Source organism: Notamacropus eugenii, chromosome X (assembly GCF_028372415.1).
Source record: "Notamacropus eugenii isolate mMacEug1 chromosome X, mMacEug1.pri_v2, whole genome shotgun sequence".
NCBI classification, from domain to species: Eukaryota; Metazoa; Chordata; class Mammalia; order Diprotodontia; family Macropodidae; genus Notamacropus; species Notamacropus eugenii.
The window spans coordinates 64,601,412-64,617,316 of NC_092879.1; positions in this window are offsets into that span (position 1 = coordinate 64,601,412).

A 15,905-nucleotide genomic window follows, 5' to 3' on the forward strand; every position below is an offset into this window, starting at 1 on the left:
CTGTTGAAGCCATAGCTCCTTTGTCCTTTCCCAAAGGCCCATCTGCATTTGATCCTATGATAATCCTATGAGGAGAAAGCAAATCATAGCAGTCTCCATTTCATAGAGGAGTACACTGAGCTCAGAAAAGTAAAGTGACTTGTCCAAGCTGACTCCGTATGCAGCATCTGTTTTGACCCTGGTTTTCTAACCCTAAGTCTCTTGGAGATATTCTGGTATTTTGTGAAAGTTATAATTTGGCAGTTCCTCCAGTATTTGGACATAGAGTGGGCATCAGATGTTTGGGCTGTCTTAAAATAACAGCACGACAAACTACTCTTTATTTATTTATTTTTTTGCTGATGAGAGAACATGAGCAATGCGAATTATCTGAGATGTATCATTCAAAGCCATAATGTCTGCACCACCAAAAAAAAAAGTTATTTCTATTGCTCATAAGTTCGGATTTCCAAGGCCTGAGTTAGGTACTTTGTCCTGCCCTGAGTGGATTTCCAACATGTGGAGTCTTAAAAATTAATCTCATTTTAAAGCATTTCATTAAATGGACTGGCCTGTATTTATTATTTTGGCATAGTCAAGAAATCAACAGCTTTTAATGCCAATTCCCCCCACAGGCATAACAGGATTTATTGTCATGGCTGGCTTCCCAAAGTAGAAAATCTTCAAATGGAAATTTAAAATCTGCTAAGGTAATCCAAGGGAATATTTCAGAATGCCTGAATCAGACTCCTAGCGCTATGCATTTCTTTTTTTTTTTTTTTTAATGCTTAGTTAAAATCTTGCTTTCCTCCTCAAAAGCAAATGTCCAAGTACCTTTCCCTAGGAACCCTAGACTCTTGGAACCCTTTGAGTCCCCACCCCCTTAAAGGCCTCTTACATTGCCATTCCTGATTCTGCTTGGGCCCAGCTCAGAACTTCATTTTATTTTTATTCTATCTCTGAATCACTCTTCAAGACATGAACTGATACATTACAACCAGATGGGTTTAGTCATTAATGTGCACTTTTCCCTTGAAATCTTAATATGCCAATAGAACTCAACCACTTAGCAAATGGCTAGAGTGAAGGCTGGATGGATGGGTCATTTTGAATATAAGGCAAAAAACTCAATAGGACTTGCTTAGTATACACATGCCACCTTTCATCTCTGGGGAACTACAGCCTTGAAGCAAGCCTGCTGGAAAGGCTGGATGCATTTTTTCTCTGGCTCGGTTGTCTCTGAACAGTGGAACATATTGCCCTCAGTCCATTCATCTGGCCAGCCTGTAACTGCCTTCCACACAGGCAGAGAACTCCAGTTCATGCACAGGTCTCAATGGTGTCAGTAGCATCTGTTCAGAAGCAGGATGAGAACTGGCCAAAGCTTTCAGTTGCCAGCCCTGGGAGCTCCTTTGTGAGTCAAGGAGAGCCTAGAGCTCAGGAGATGGAACTTTAGTGGAAATAACCCTGCTTGGATATGAGAAATTGATGAACAATAAATGTTTGATATCCTTTTGTGAAACTCCTTTCCAAGCTTGCTTCCCTAAGAGCCCTCCATCACTCAGTTTGAGCTTGGGTTTTTTTACCCTCCAAGGCTGTAAAATGTTGTCCAATTTCCCAAGTCTAATATTTAAAAGTGATCTTGTTACCTCCACGTTCACGCTAGAAGTAATTAACCATCATCCCTAAGGTAATACCATTGCCCAATTGACAAAGATGATGAAAACCTTAGAGAATTTCAGACTTGCTGTCCTAGCCTTCTAATTGGTCTTCCCTCTTTGTCTATTCTCCACACAACTGCCAAGCTGATATTCCCAAAACAGCTATGATTATTCCCCTTACCTCCCAACTCAGAAATCTTCCCAGGATTCATTATTTACACTAATCAGGACCAGTTGCACTTTCTTGTGTCTATATTGAATCTATAGAGTAAAATGTAAACCTCTTGAGGGCAGGGACAGTTTAATTTTTATCTCTGTATCCCCTAGCACAGTACTTCACTCATAACAGGTGCTTAATAAATGCTTGCTGAATCAAATGTGAATTGAAATCAAATTGGCAATCCCTCTCCAGCAAGGCTTTCCTAAAGAGTTCATCACCCTAGAGTCAAAGCGTGATACTACCAAGGCAAACAACATTCTCCCCTTTGAGATATGTGTGTGCATGCATGCATGTGCATGTATGTGTGCATGTGTGTGTACGTGTTTGTGTGAGCAGCATATCCCCTCCTGGGTACAAGGGAAAGGAAAACCTTTTCATCAGCCAGTTTTCAGTCTTTAAGATACCCTTGTCCCAGCCAGGCATCAGTATGTGAGAGCCCCCAAAAGCCCCTTCCAGGCTGGGATTTCCAGTGCAGCAAGAAGGGGAGCAGGGGAAGGCTGGGGAGGCCTAGAGACCACTAGGATCCAGTGGCCCTTCCAGCTTGGCTCTGCCCTCTCCCAGCTTCCATGAACAAAGGTGCCATCACCATGGCCCAGGGGAGCAGTTGCGGGGCCAACTCAGGGTTTTCAAGGTGAGCCATTCTCACGTGCAACAATGACAATAACTTGCCTTTGCCCTTTCGTGGACAAGAAACACACCAATCTTGGCCTTTGCACTTGTGCTTTCACAGGGGGAGATTCCCACTATGAACTAACAGCATGTAATCAAGGATTGGTTTATATGGCATGACCTGAACTCGGAAGAAATCTGGAGCCACTTGCCTTTGCACCTTCTTCTCTTGTAGTACAGTGTATTCTAATCAAATTCCCAAATCATACATTAAGCACCCTATTATGTGTAATTTAGGGCCTCTCACCACTGAAATTAGAATGAAGGCTCTCTGTGTCAGTTTGGGGAATTCTAGAATGAGGGGGACACTTGATCAGTTGCTCCAATTCATTTCACTCTCTAAATTTGGTGGCAAATACCTCTTCAAATGCATGATTTGGTGGTCACTCTGCATCTTTATGAAAAAAGGGGGAAATTAGAAGGCCTAGTGCCAAGGCATTTATCAACAGGAGTCTTGACAGCTGGTTAGCATTTCCATAGTACCTAAAGATCCAAAAGGGGCTTCACATAGGTTAATCTCATTTAACCTTGATAACTATCCTGGGAGGTAGGTGCTATTATTGATGTGGATAGAAAGGGTGCCCTAAGGGTTAAAAAGAATATTAAGTATTCCCATACTTTGTGAAGCCCTGTAGCTTATTCTATAACTTGAAGGCATCCTAAAGTCCTTTCCCCCTTACCTCAAACCTATACCAAAAGAACTGCTTCTGCATCCCTTAACCTGTGTTCTCCTTGTCCTTTAATTTTTAACCTGTGTCCTCCCTCTTGGGAGAAATTCTAATACATAGGAAAATTAATTAAGGTATCATATAATTACCCCACCTTTAAAAATATGCTCTATTATTTCTGTAACAACCTTATTCCTTGTGAAACTTCTAGTCTTCTTGCACAAGACTCTTCTCCAGTCAATCACCCAACCATACCAGCTGACTTGCTCACATACACACACACACACACACGCACACACACACACACACACACACACACACACACACACCACTCCATCTCTCATATCTCTTTGCCTTAGCTGTCCCCCATTCTTGGAATGCTCTGCCCTCCTCACCTCTACCTCTTGCTTCCTTCAAGTCAATTCCAAATTAATTTTTTGCAGTACACATTCTTTGTACCCCCTGACCTTAACACAGTGTTTGGCACATAGTTGGCATTTAACAAATGCTTATTTAATCATAATTATTTTTGTATTTACTGCTTTCTACCCCATCCTTACATTACATGGTGTCCCTCTGGGGCTCAGCATAGGCCTCTGCATTCACTTATTCAGTGAGCAGGAATTCATGTTTTGAATCAAATCCTCTCTTATTTATTTATTTTTTTAAAAAGACAATAAAGCACTAGTGATTGAACCTGAAAGTAAAAGTAATATTCTGCCTGAGTAACCAGAATTCCTACCTATGTACAGAAAAAAGGGAAGTATGTTTGCTTATCTGCTCTCTCAAACCACTTTAAGTTTTTCAATTATTCAGAATTGGGTATCCTTTTAATGATCATTTCATTTCTATCTTTGAAGCCACTGTACACGTTGTTCTTTGGTCCTACTTACTTCATTGTGCGTCAGTTCATATAAATCTTCACATGTTTCTCATCTTGTGCATTTCTATCTTATGGCCCTACTAGACTGTATGTTGCTTGAGGCCAGGGAACGGGTCTTTAGAATGAATAAACGAGATAAAGCATCAATTACTTACTTTAAACCGGACATTGTGTTAAGTACTGGGGATACCCATACAAGCAAACAAGACAGTCCCTGTCCTTAAAGGGCTTATGTTCTAATGGGGAAAGATAACACATAAAGAGAAGTTATAAAGAGAGGGGTGGTGGTGAATGGCATAAAGTGAAAGCTCATCTATCAGAGGCCAAGATCCCTGGGGCAGAGTTCAAGGTTCTGGTGGGAAGGGGATGAGAAAGAAGAGAGAGATGGCCAGAGTACAGGCAGAAAAAACAAAGAAACCAAGTTCTGAGACAGATAAGGGGAGAACTCATCTATGGGAGTGAGTGGCAAAGTCTGTGTTTCCATCAGGAGGGAGATAAGTACAAAGGCCATGTTGTAGGCCACTTGGTGTCTCTCCAGGGCCCAACACAGATCCCTGAGTTCACTTATTCAGTGAGGAGGCATTCAATAGACATTTATTGTGTTTTATCCCAGTGATCCAAACAACCACCCTGTGAGAGGTAGGCAAGGAACATATTTGAGCTCAGTAATGTAAATGAGCCTTAGAATTTTAGGATTTTCAATCACCTGTTATTATTTCTTTGCTTTCAAAAAATCTCTTTTCTTAAAAGTGCTGTGTATCATGCACTTACATTTTGACACAAAATCATTTTGCTTTGAGAAGTTTGAGAGTGGTAGGTTGGATAGAGGAGAAAGGTGGAGAAAGGTGAAACTTTACAATGATTCCAAGGGATTTTTTTAGGCTGAGAGGAGGGACAGGTGACTATTATGGATGATATTAAGCAGTTGGGAAAGGGAAATAGCTTGAAGCGGATGTGATGAGCCCAGTTTGGGATGTATCAAGCTTGAAATGACAGCCGGACATCAGTTCTCATGAAAGCACTCAGGCTAACAGCACATCAAATATAGGGCAGGCTTTTTACCCTACAGAAAACACAAAGGCCTCAGACTTCAGTCCATAAATAGTCAAAACAACTCTCCTTCATGTTCTAATGAACCCCACCTTCCTCAGAGACCTATGTATTCTTCTAGACTTATAGTACTACTCTACAGTTGAATGACCCTCTCTACATCCCTGCCAAAAGGAAAACATTTGGGGTCAAGAGAGAGGCTAACATTCTTCCTTGTCTTATACTTGGGTTTTAAAAAAATCAACGTCAAGTGCAGGATAGGGGAAGCATAGGAAGAGAAGAGTCATGAGAGAAAAAGATTTAGAGGTTTTAGCTAACTACAAGCTCAACGTGGATTATCAGTAGGATGTAACAACCAAAAAATGAAATATGCTTTTGGGCAGCGTTAAGGGAGGCATTGCTTCCCTAGTCAATCAAGCAAAGGACAAGCATTGATTAATCCCTACTGTGCACCAGGCACTGATTGATTCTGACAGTATCTGGGACATCATGTTCAGTTCTTGGTTCCACTGTTGAAAAAAAGCTGATAAACTGGAATATCCAGAAGAGGGCAAGATGCTGAAGAGCTTCTGAAGTTCATGTTTGATGAGGGTAGGTTTGAAAGAACTGGGAAGGTTTAGCTTTGAGAAGAGGAGGGCATGATAGCCATATTCAAGTTTAGGAAGGGATGCCCTCTTCCATGAGGCCTATTCTTACTCTGTTTGGTCCCAAAGGGGAGAGTCAAGAGCAGTGAGTCTGAGTCACCAAAGGGGAACTTCAGCTTGATGTCCAAAAAGGAATGAAGGTGGCACAGTAGATAGAGTACTAGACTTGGAGTCAGGAAGACCTGAGTACAAATCTGGCCTCAGACATTTAGTAACTGGGTCAACCTAGACAAGTCAATTGAACTCTTTCTGCCTCAGTTTTCTCATCTGTAATATGGCGGTAATAATAATAGTACCTACCTCCCAGGGCTGTTGCAAGGAACAAATGAGATAGCATTTATAAAGCATTTTGCCTACCCTATAGCCTATATATAAATGCTAATGATTAGAACTGTCTGAAACCTGTCTTTGGAGACCTTATTGAGCACCTGATAGTAAGGATTCCTTTTGAGTGGAAGGCAGACTCTGTGCCTCGGTTTTCTCACCTGTAATATGAGGGGTTGAACTAAGAGATGACCCACAAAGCCCCTCCCATTCTCCTATGTCTTTTTCATCACTCTAACTTAAACCACACTTGGCTCCTAGAGTAAATGTTTACTTGAGATAATGATTAAATGAGTAGTTGAGACAGAAAGTTCAGAATGAAGCCACAGACAATCACAGGCTAGTCACTGGCTGATTACAGACCCTTTTGGCCAACAGAATAGGCAGAGTGGTTTGAAGGGAAAAGTGAGGGGACTGGAACCAGAGGACCTGAGTTCAAGTCTTAGCTCCACCACTTAAAAGACACAGGCCCTGCTCAAATCGGGTTCATTGTCTGTATCACAAGACGGTTAGAGTAGGTGACCTCTAAGGCCCTTCCTAGTTCTAAATCTATGCTCCTATAGCCCAGTTTCCTCATCTGGAACAGGAGGGAGTTGGGCTAGCTGATCACTAAGGTCCTTTCCAACTCAATCTATGATTCTAATTATTCTGTATGGATATGGGCTAGGACAGCATTTGCAACCAGAGTGGAGAATGGTAGCAATAAGAAGAGTTTAATTTGGTTGAGGGAAGTGAACCGTATCTATTTTATATACCTATACATATACATATACACATGCATACCGTCCAGTTCCATTCATCCTTCAGCAAAAGGGGAACAGTGGTTAAGCCAGAGCAACTAATCTCATTGTAATGAAATGCTGTGTTTTCATTATCTGGACTGCTATATTTCAACGAAATGTTTAAAACCAGAATAATGAGTAGGTCTTGTGTTCTTTATTGTTCAACTGAAAGGCAGAAAAAAAGAAAGATAATACAAGGTTATATTCAATGCCAACTTTCTGGGTGGAATGGTATCAATAAATTGTGAATTATTGAGTGCATTTTCTTCATGTCATTAATTACACTCCAGTGAAAATTCGGGTTATTACAAAGCGGCCTGCTTAGTATTATTATGGAGACAAATAGAAAGTTTCTGAAAAGGTGATCTCTACAGGTGTTAAGGCCACAGTAAAATAGGTGTCTGTGAATATTCATTCCAAGTTGGAGAGTTCGTAATCAATTAGTATTGGGTTCAAACACTTGAAAAGACGGACTGGGAACTTAGCAAGCTTTTAACAATGATGTTGAACTCGTAATAATACTAAGCCTCTCTGCCTTGGTCTTTCTAGCTGTTAAATGGGTATAATAATGTTTGCCATGTTGGGTATTATGAGGATTGACAAGGAGATTCTCGTAATGTCGTTGGAGCTTCTGGGAATAATGATATGCTATAAATGGAAAATATTGTTCTATTATTACTAGAAGGTGATTTAATTGTTAGCTAGTGTGCAGTCAAATATAAATGCTGGGATTCCATTAGAATGCAGAGAGATTATCTAAGGTGGCAATGATGCCTTTAATCTGTTACGGAGGCAGGCAGAGACAATGTTCCTTCCTCTGTGATTTTACCAGGGAAGGGACTCTACTTCCTCTTCAGGTACAGATCACTGCTCCTTAACAGACAAATCTTCTTTAGCTGTTGTGGATAAAATATTATAGCCAGTGACCAATCTTAGCTAGGTTGGTGTTCTGATGGCAGACAGAGAGTTAGTCACAAGTGTCATCCTGGATGGCATTCCTAACTTGGAGGGGCCTAGCAGAGACTGTGTTATGAAGATATAGCCTTGTAGGGTCTAGAGTCAGTATGATGGCAGATACAATGATACTGACCTCCTTGTTATTCCTTGAACAAGACATTTTATCTCTCTTCTCCTTACATTTTCATTGGTTCTCTCACCAGTGTGAAATCTTCTCCATCCTTATCTCTGTCTTCTAACCCCCCCCCCCCAGTTTCCTTCAAGTCCCAGAGAAAACTATACCTTGTCCAGGAAGCCTTTATGGATGCCCCTTCATGCCAGTGCCTTCCCTCTGAGACTATCCTCAATTTACCTTGTATATATGGTGTTTGCCCATAACTGTGTATCATCTGCCCCATCAGACTGTGAGCCCTTTGAAAACAGGGACTGTTGTTCATGCTATTATTGCTGTTGGTAGTGGTGGTGATGGTCATGGTAGCATGTGTGTGTGTGTTTTTGTTCTTTCCCTAGCACTTAACAGTGGCTAGTTCATAGTATGCCCTTAAAAGCTCAATGACTTGACTTGATCTCCAGGGTCCCTTCTCTCAGCACTTTGCCTATGATTGTGTGATCTCAGGTGGCAACGTCACCACTGGGGCTACAGCAGAATGAGGATATGGAAGAGTGAGATGTGGCATGGGCACAAATAGCTGGTTTGTGTTGCCTCATTCGTGGGTTTTCATTGCCCCTTTGAATCAGAGATCAGGGTACTTAATACGAAGCTAACCAAAGTGGAATCTGAAATGGGGATTCTTCTGCCTCTGTCCCAGTCTTTCATACTATTTCTCTTCCCTGGCATTATTAGTCTTGATAACCTCACCTTTTCTGAGGTCACATATTCAATTTCCATTGTGACTGAAGTGACATTACTTAAAACTTCCCTGGAATCCCAAATTCCCTTTACACTAGAAAAAGCTTCAAAATCACTAATACATGGTTCATTTAATTAAAGACAGCCTTAGTATGGGCTTTCTCATTATTTGCAAATACAGCTTTGCATAGCACAGGAACCCAGGAAACAAAGAATACCCATGGATCTGAGGCATTGAAAGGTCATTCCTGGATATTTTTCTAAATAACAGAGTTAAAAGGGATGAGAGACTGAACTCTGGCTCTTCTGACATGTCTCCTACAGGGAAAAAGTCTGATTACTTCCTCAAAGGAGAATTATTCTCAGAACACCTTGGGCAGGGGTATCAGAGATCCCCTTAAAGTGTTATCTGAAAATGAATTGTCTTAGATGGCTCAACAACTAGAGCCAAGGAACTTGGGAATTGTATAAAAGCTGTCCTTTTTGGATTCCTCTTTACAAACTGGGCTTGCCTTGTAATTGGATTTCCATCCCCATGCAGAGAGACAACATTCCTTAGTCACTTTATATGGTCGTTTGAGATAAATCCTGTAATTATCACCTTAAAAATGTTTTATCTAATAAATGCCTTTTTCATATCACTGTCATATGTTAGTCTCTCCCCTACCTCCTCCCCAAGCACCCTCTCTTATAACAAAGTATGGTGAGCCAAAACAAACTGATGGATCGGCCAGGGTTGACACCTTATGCGTCATTCTCTTCCTAGAGTATGCCTTATCATGGGTTCCCTGGGGTCAAGCTGGGGCAGTGCACTGACCAGAGTCCTGATATCTTTTAGAGTCTGTCATCGTGTACTTTCTTCTCCTGGTCATTCTACAGTTTAGAAGCATCTCCCCAGATAATAAGTTTGAGGAACTGATTCTTTCATTTAACAAATATTGTTAAGTGCCTATTATTTGCAGAAGTCAGAGTCATGGATGGAGGAGAGGAAATGAGGAGGGAAATAAACATTTATATAGCACCTACTAAATCCCATGCACTGTTTTTCTCATTCGATCCTAAAAACAACCCTGCAAGTTGAGTGCTATTATTATGTCCATTTTATAGTTCAGTAAACTGAGGAAAATAGAAATTGAATGACCCAGGGTCACACTGCTTTCCTGGCTCCAAGCACAACATTTTATCCATTGTGCCACCATGCTGATATGACATGTTATGGGGCACTGGTTTGTATCATAATAGAACACAGTAGAACTATCACAGCAGTAAATTCATCAGGCATCTCCCCATACACCTGTGTTTGTCTCCATTTTAAAAGCCTAGGAAGCTTCCCAAAGCTGTATGTTTTATAATACTTTGTTTTCCTCTACTACAGCTCTCCCAATTATATTTTTTTCATTTCCTGATTGGTTATTTTCAGCTATCATCTTCCTCCTTCCCCTTTCTGCAATCAGTATCATTTGTGTTGAGCAGCAAACATGCAGTACAGTCTCTTTCATTCAAGTCAATGGAAACATGAGTTTTGAAGAGAACATGTAGGCTGGACAGTCATAACCACGAAAGGATTGAGCTCCAAATATCAAAGATCCTGCTCAGAAATAGGAAGGATTTGGCTGCTGAGAATCAGAAGCTAGAGCATTCATTTATAAATGATTCATGGGATTATAGGATTTAAAACAGAAAGGAATTTATGAAGATTATCTATCCTAAACCTCGCATTTTACAGATGACAAAACTGAGGCTCAGAACGATTCAATGGCTTGACCGAAGTCACCCAGATAGTTAGCAGCAGAATCAGAATTTTAACTCTGAAATAGGGGAAAACTTCCTAGCAATTAGAGCTAGCCAAAATAGGAAGGCAGTAGTAGAGATGTTAGAGAGGAGACCAGATTAGCCCTTGTTTGATATGTTATAGAGAGAATTCATGTTCAACTAGAGATGGGGTATAGATGGCTTATGAAGTCCTTTCTGACTATGAGATTTGGTGAGATGAGAGGGAAGCTAAGCAAGGTCAACAATTCAGGTGTGAGGGAAATGAACATTTGTATGCCTCAAAAAAAAAAAAAATCACTCTACCATTGGAAAGCTCTTGAGTGCCACCTAGCTCAGTTTGTACCTGAATGAAAAATTCCTTTATAATGTATTTGAAAAGTGGTCATTTGGCTTTGACTTGATGACCTCTTGGGTGGTGTAACCTACTAGAAGGCAGTCCAGTCCATTTGGGGAGAGTTCAAATTGCTAAGAAGTTTTTCTTTATATCAGTCTTAAATTTGGCTCTCTGAAGTTTCCACCTGTTGCTCCAAGTTTTGCCCTCTGTGATCACATGAGACAAATCTGATCCCCATGGTGATATCCAAGTATTTGAAGAAGGTTGTCATGTTTTCCTTCCTCACTCTGAACTATTCCTTCTGATAATCTGCATATGTCATGGTCCCCAGTCCTCTCAACAAATGACTTCTCTCTCCTTTGGACGTGGTCCAGTTTATCTATTTCCTTTCTGAAATGCGGCATGTAGACAAGGATCTAATCATCCAGATTCTTCAAACCTTTGGCTTCCTTGTGTAGTCATTTTGAAGTAAACATGAGCAGGGTCCATTCGGACTCCCTTTGGTTCACTCACCCTCTGAAGCTAGGGGAGTGCTCACATCCAACCTTGGCAGCATTTGACAAGAGCCTACAGCTACCTCTAGATCAATTTTTCTCAATTTTGTCTTTTGCCTGAGATGCTAGGCATGTTAAGATATCCTCTGTAAATTTTCCTTGTAACAGTATCCAAGCTTTGAATCCAAAGGATTATACCAGGCTTGGATTAAACTGTCAGCTTCTACAATTACTCTATAAAGAAAAAAAAGGGCTGTCCAGTGTCTAAGAAAGTACAATTCATTTACCCCAGAGTTGATGTGATCTTTGAAAAAGGAAGAATGTCACTCTTCTCCCAGCACAGAAAACTTCAGCGAGATGTCAGATAGGAAGGTTATCAAAATGGCCATTGCCAGCCTTAATCAAATAATGCAGCATGAAAAGAGAGAATGAATGCTGTAAGCTGTATGCTTGAGCAACAGGCAAACAAAGGATGAAAGCAGAATGGTAAAAAGCCATGTGACTGGACGTTTGAATTCACTATTTAGTCAACCGAGTCAGAATCTAGATTCATATATAGCCATCCACAAGACAGTACAAAATGTTACCAATATCATCTAAGTTGGAAAACTGTCTCACCTCTCCTCTTGGAGAGACAACATGATATAGAAGATGGAGTTAAGAAGATCTGAATTCAAGTCCTACCTCTGATATCTGTTATTTATGGAACAAATACTTTATCCCTCTCAGTCTCAGTTACCTCAATGGTTGAACAGAGATGATATTAACTGCAGAAAGCGGTCTACCAAGTTGTTCACAGAATCACAACATGTCACAGTTGTAGTTGACCTCAGGGACCAACTAATTGGAACTGTACCTAAAGAAAAAGTCTAACTGTAACGTATCTGACAAGTAATTATCTGACTTCTCTTTGAGGATCTTCGACAAGGTACAAATAAGATTATATATGCACATATAGGTATATATGTCTCTGTATATGTGTACATGTGTAAAATATTACATAACATTATACTATATTATATCACATTACATTATATTATATTATACTACGAGATATCCTATCATGTCATATCATGTACATTATGTTGTTTTGTTGTTCAGTCATTTTGAATCTTTGTGACCCCATTTGGGGTTTTCTTGGCAAAGATACTACAGTGATACACCATTTCCTTCTCTATCTCATTTTACAGGTGAGGAAACTAAGGCAAACAGGGTTAAGTGACTTGCTAGTCACACAGCTAGTAAGTGGCTGAGGTCAGATTTGAACTCAGAAAGATGAGTCTCCCTAACTCCATGCTGGGCAGTTTATCCACATCTAGCTGCCCTATTATGTTATGTACTATTATATTATATCATATATAATGCTATATAAGTATCAGCTATTGTTTCTTTTACTCCAGAACACTGTGGTTCTCTGAACAAGGACTAGATTCAAACTCAAATTCATACCCAGAGTTGGTATTTTCTGTTGAAGTGGCTTTTCTGGGGGCGGAGCCAAGATGGCGAAGTAGAAAGACGCACATACACATAGCTCCGAAACCACAAACCACAGAACGGCTAGAGGGGACCAAGCCAGGGCGAATTCTGCACCCAGAGACCACGGAATATTGGAGTGAGGGAGATTTCTGCTCCAGAGAGACCTGCGGACCTCTCGCGGGGGGTCCTTCGCGCCACAGACTGGGCACCGGGACCAGGAGCAGAGGGCAGCCCTGCCGCGGCAGCGACACCGTGAGGAAAAGATCCGAGCGGACAACGGGGATGGGATCTCCAGGGGCCACGTGGGTCCCTCCACCCACAGAGGGACCTGCAAACCTCTCGCAAAAGGTCCGTCGCGCTGCAGACGCGGAGCCCAGCCCGGACCTGCAGCGGTGGCGGCCACGGCTCCGAGAGGCACAGATCTGAGAGGGCTCCGGAGGTGGGATCTTCAGCGGCAGCACGGGCCCCCCCACCAACAGGTGACTGACAGGGGTGGGTGAGAGAGTCTCTTTGGCGGGTTGAGAAGGGAGTGGGGTGCCCCCATGGCTCGGGCCCCCCCGGGAGGTAGGGGCTGAGAGGCGGCTGTGGACGGGGGCTCCCCAAACGGGCAGGAGCCTGGATCCATTGTGGAAGGTCTGTGCATAAACCCCTAGAGGGAACTGTGCCTGAGAGGCGGCCCTGCCCCTGACCACCTGAACTTAATTCTCACACTGAATAGCAGCCCTGCCCCCGCCAAAAATCCTAAGGCGGGAAGCAGCATTTAAATCTCAGTCCCCAAACGCTGGCTGGGAGGACCAGGAGGCGAGGTAGGTGTGAGGAGAACATTCAGAGGTCAGGCCACTGGTTGGAGAAAATGCCAAGAAAAGGGAAAAGAAATAAAACTATTGAAGGGTACTTTATCGGAGAAAAGACACTTCCTCCCTTCCTTTCTGATGGGGAGGAACAATGCTTGCCATCAGGCAAAGACACAGAAATCGAGGATTCTGTGTCCCAGCCCACCCAATTGGCTCGTGCCATGGAAGAGCTCAAGAGGAATTTTGAAAATCAAGTTAGAGAGGTGGAGGAAAGACTGGGAAGGGAAATGAGAGGGATGAGGGAGAAGCATGCAAAGCAGATCAGCTCCCTGCTAAAGGAGAACCAAAAAAATCTTGAAGAAATTGGCACCTTGAGAACGAGCCTAACTCAGCTGGTAAGGGAGGTGCAAGGGGCCAATGAGGAGAAGAATGCTTTCAAAAGCAGAATTAACCAAATGGAAAAGGAGATTCAAAAGCTCACTGAAGAAAATAGATCTTTCAAAACTGGAATGGTACGGATGGACGCTAAGGACTTTTCGAGAAAGACAGATGTCTCAGAACATACCGCGCAGATTCGAAAAATGGAAGATAATGTGAAATATCTTATTGGAAAAACAACTGACCTGGAAAATAGAATCAGGAGAGACAATGTAAAAATTCTGGGACTACCTGAAAACCATGATCAAAAGAAGAGCCTAGACATCATCTTCCATGAAATTATCAAGGAAAACTGCCCTGAGATTCTAGAACCAGAAGGCAAAAGAAATATTCAAGGAATCCGCAGAACACCACATGAAAGAGATCCAAAAAGAGAAACTCCTAGAAGCATTGTGGCCAAACTCCAGAATTCCCAGGTGAAAGAGAAAATATTGCAAGCAGCTAGAATGAAGTGGCTTTTCTTCAGTAGATGCCTTTTATGGATGGGTAACCTAGACAGGCAAGATGGTATACAGGAACAACCACTGGCCTGGGACTCCAGAGTCCTTAGCTAGAATCCCATTTCTGACACCATGTGTCCAAGGATGAGGCATTTGGCCTTTCTCAATCTCAGTTTCTTTTTCTCTCCAATAAGAATGTCAGTACCTGCCAAAAGCAGCCTAATAGGGGTTGCTGTGGACCAAGTCTTTTAATGTGTAAGATGTTGAAAATATTATAGTAAAGTCTCATGGCCTAATGGATTGAAAATGTCTTCAGTGTCAGGGAAGATCTCGCTTTAAGTCCTGCCTTCATCACAAGTAGGCCGTGTGACCGAGGCAAGATATTTAACTTGCACTATCCTCTGGCAACTAATATAAATTAGAGAGCATCTGTAGGTTTTCTTTCAACAATGAAACCACAGCTTTGAATTCCAATTCCATCCTTCTCCTTCCTCTGCCTCCCAGTCTCCCCAAAGAATGTATGAGTTAATTCAAGGGAAAGTAGAAAGAGGGCTGGCTGGCTTTGGAGTCAAAGGAGTTGAGCTCAAATCCTACCTTTGCTATTTTCCCACCTGGGAGAGCTCTCTGAGGCCTCTGTTTACTCACCTGAACAATGACAAGATCAGCCTAGGTGACTTCTGAGTTGCCCTTCAGTGCTGTGCTAAGCCGATGAGCCTGGGACTAAAGCATGACTGTAATTAGCCATTCAGGACAAACTTCAGACCAGCCAATTCTGGGACTTGAAGGAAATTAACCTTGTGGGATGAGTGCCATGCTTTCTAATGGTCAAAGGAGCAGAGTTTATAATATTTATGGAAAACGGCTTGTTCTTTCTTTCTTGCACCAATTCATCCTGATTTACCATTTCAATCACACAGTTAGAATCACCCTGGAGAACCTAGTCCAATAAATCTTAAACAGATTAAAGGATGAAAATGAGATACATAAAAAATAGGTACAGTGAAAGTTAGAGCTTTTGAATGATGATACCACAATGAGATTTTTGAATAATGGCGGAAAAAACCAATTCGAAGAAGAATGTTGTTATTGGATGCAGAGTCATGCTTAGTCACTATAACAGGACACACATTAAGGAAAAGAGAGATGATGAGAAAAGATACGAAATCATCAAATGCTAAGAAGTGCTTAGAGATCTTTTTTTTTTTTCTGTAGATTCAAAACCTGAGGACCAGAGAGGCTTCATGATCTACCAGAGGTCACATAGGTAGACAGAGAACCAGCACAATGGCCTACATCTCTAGTCCGTGTTCCAAAAACCTAAACTGTTTCTCTTCCTATTAAAACAAATTAACTTATACTGGAGCAAAAATCTTGGTTAGTATGGTTTCCTAGAAAAAAAATGTCAATGGATTGCTCAAATCCCACCTTCTATAAGAAGCCTTTCCTGAGCCCTCTTCATTGCTAGTGCC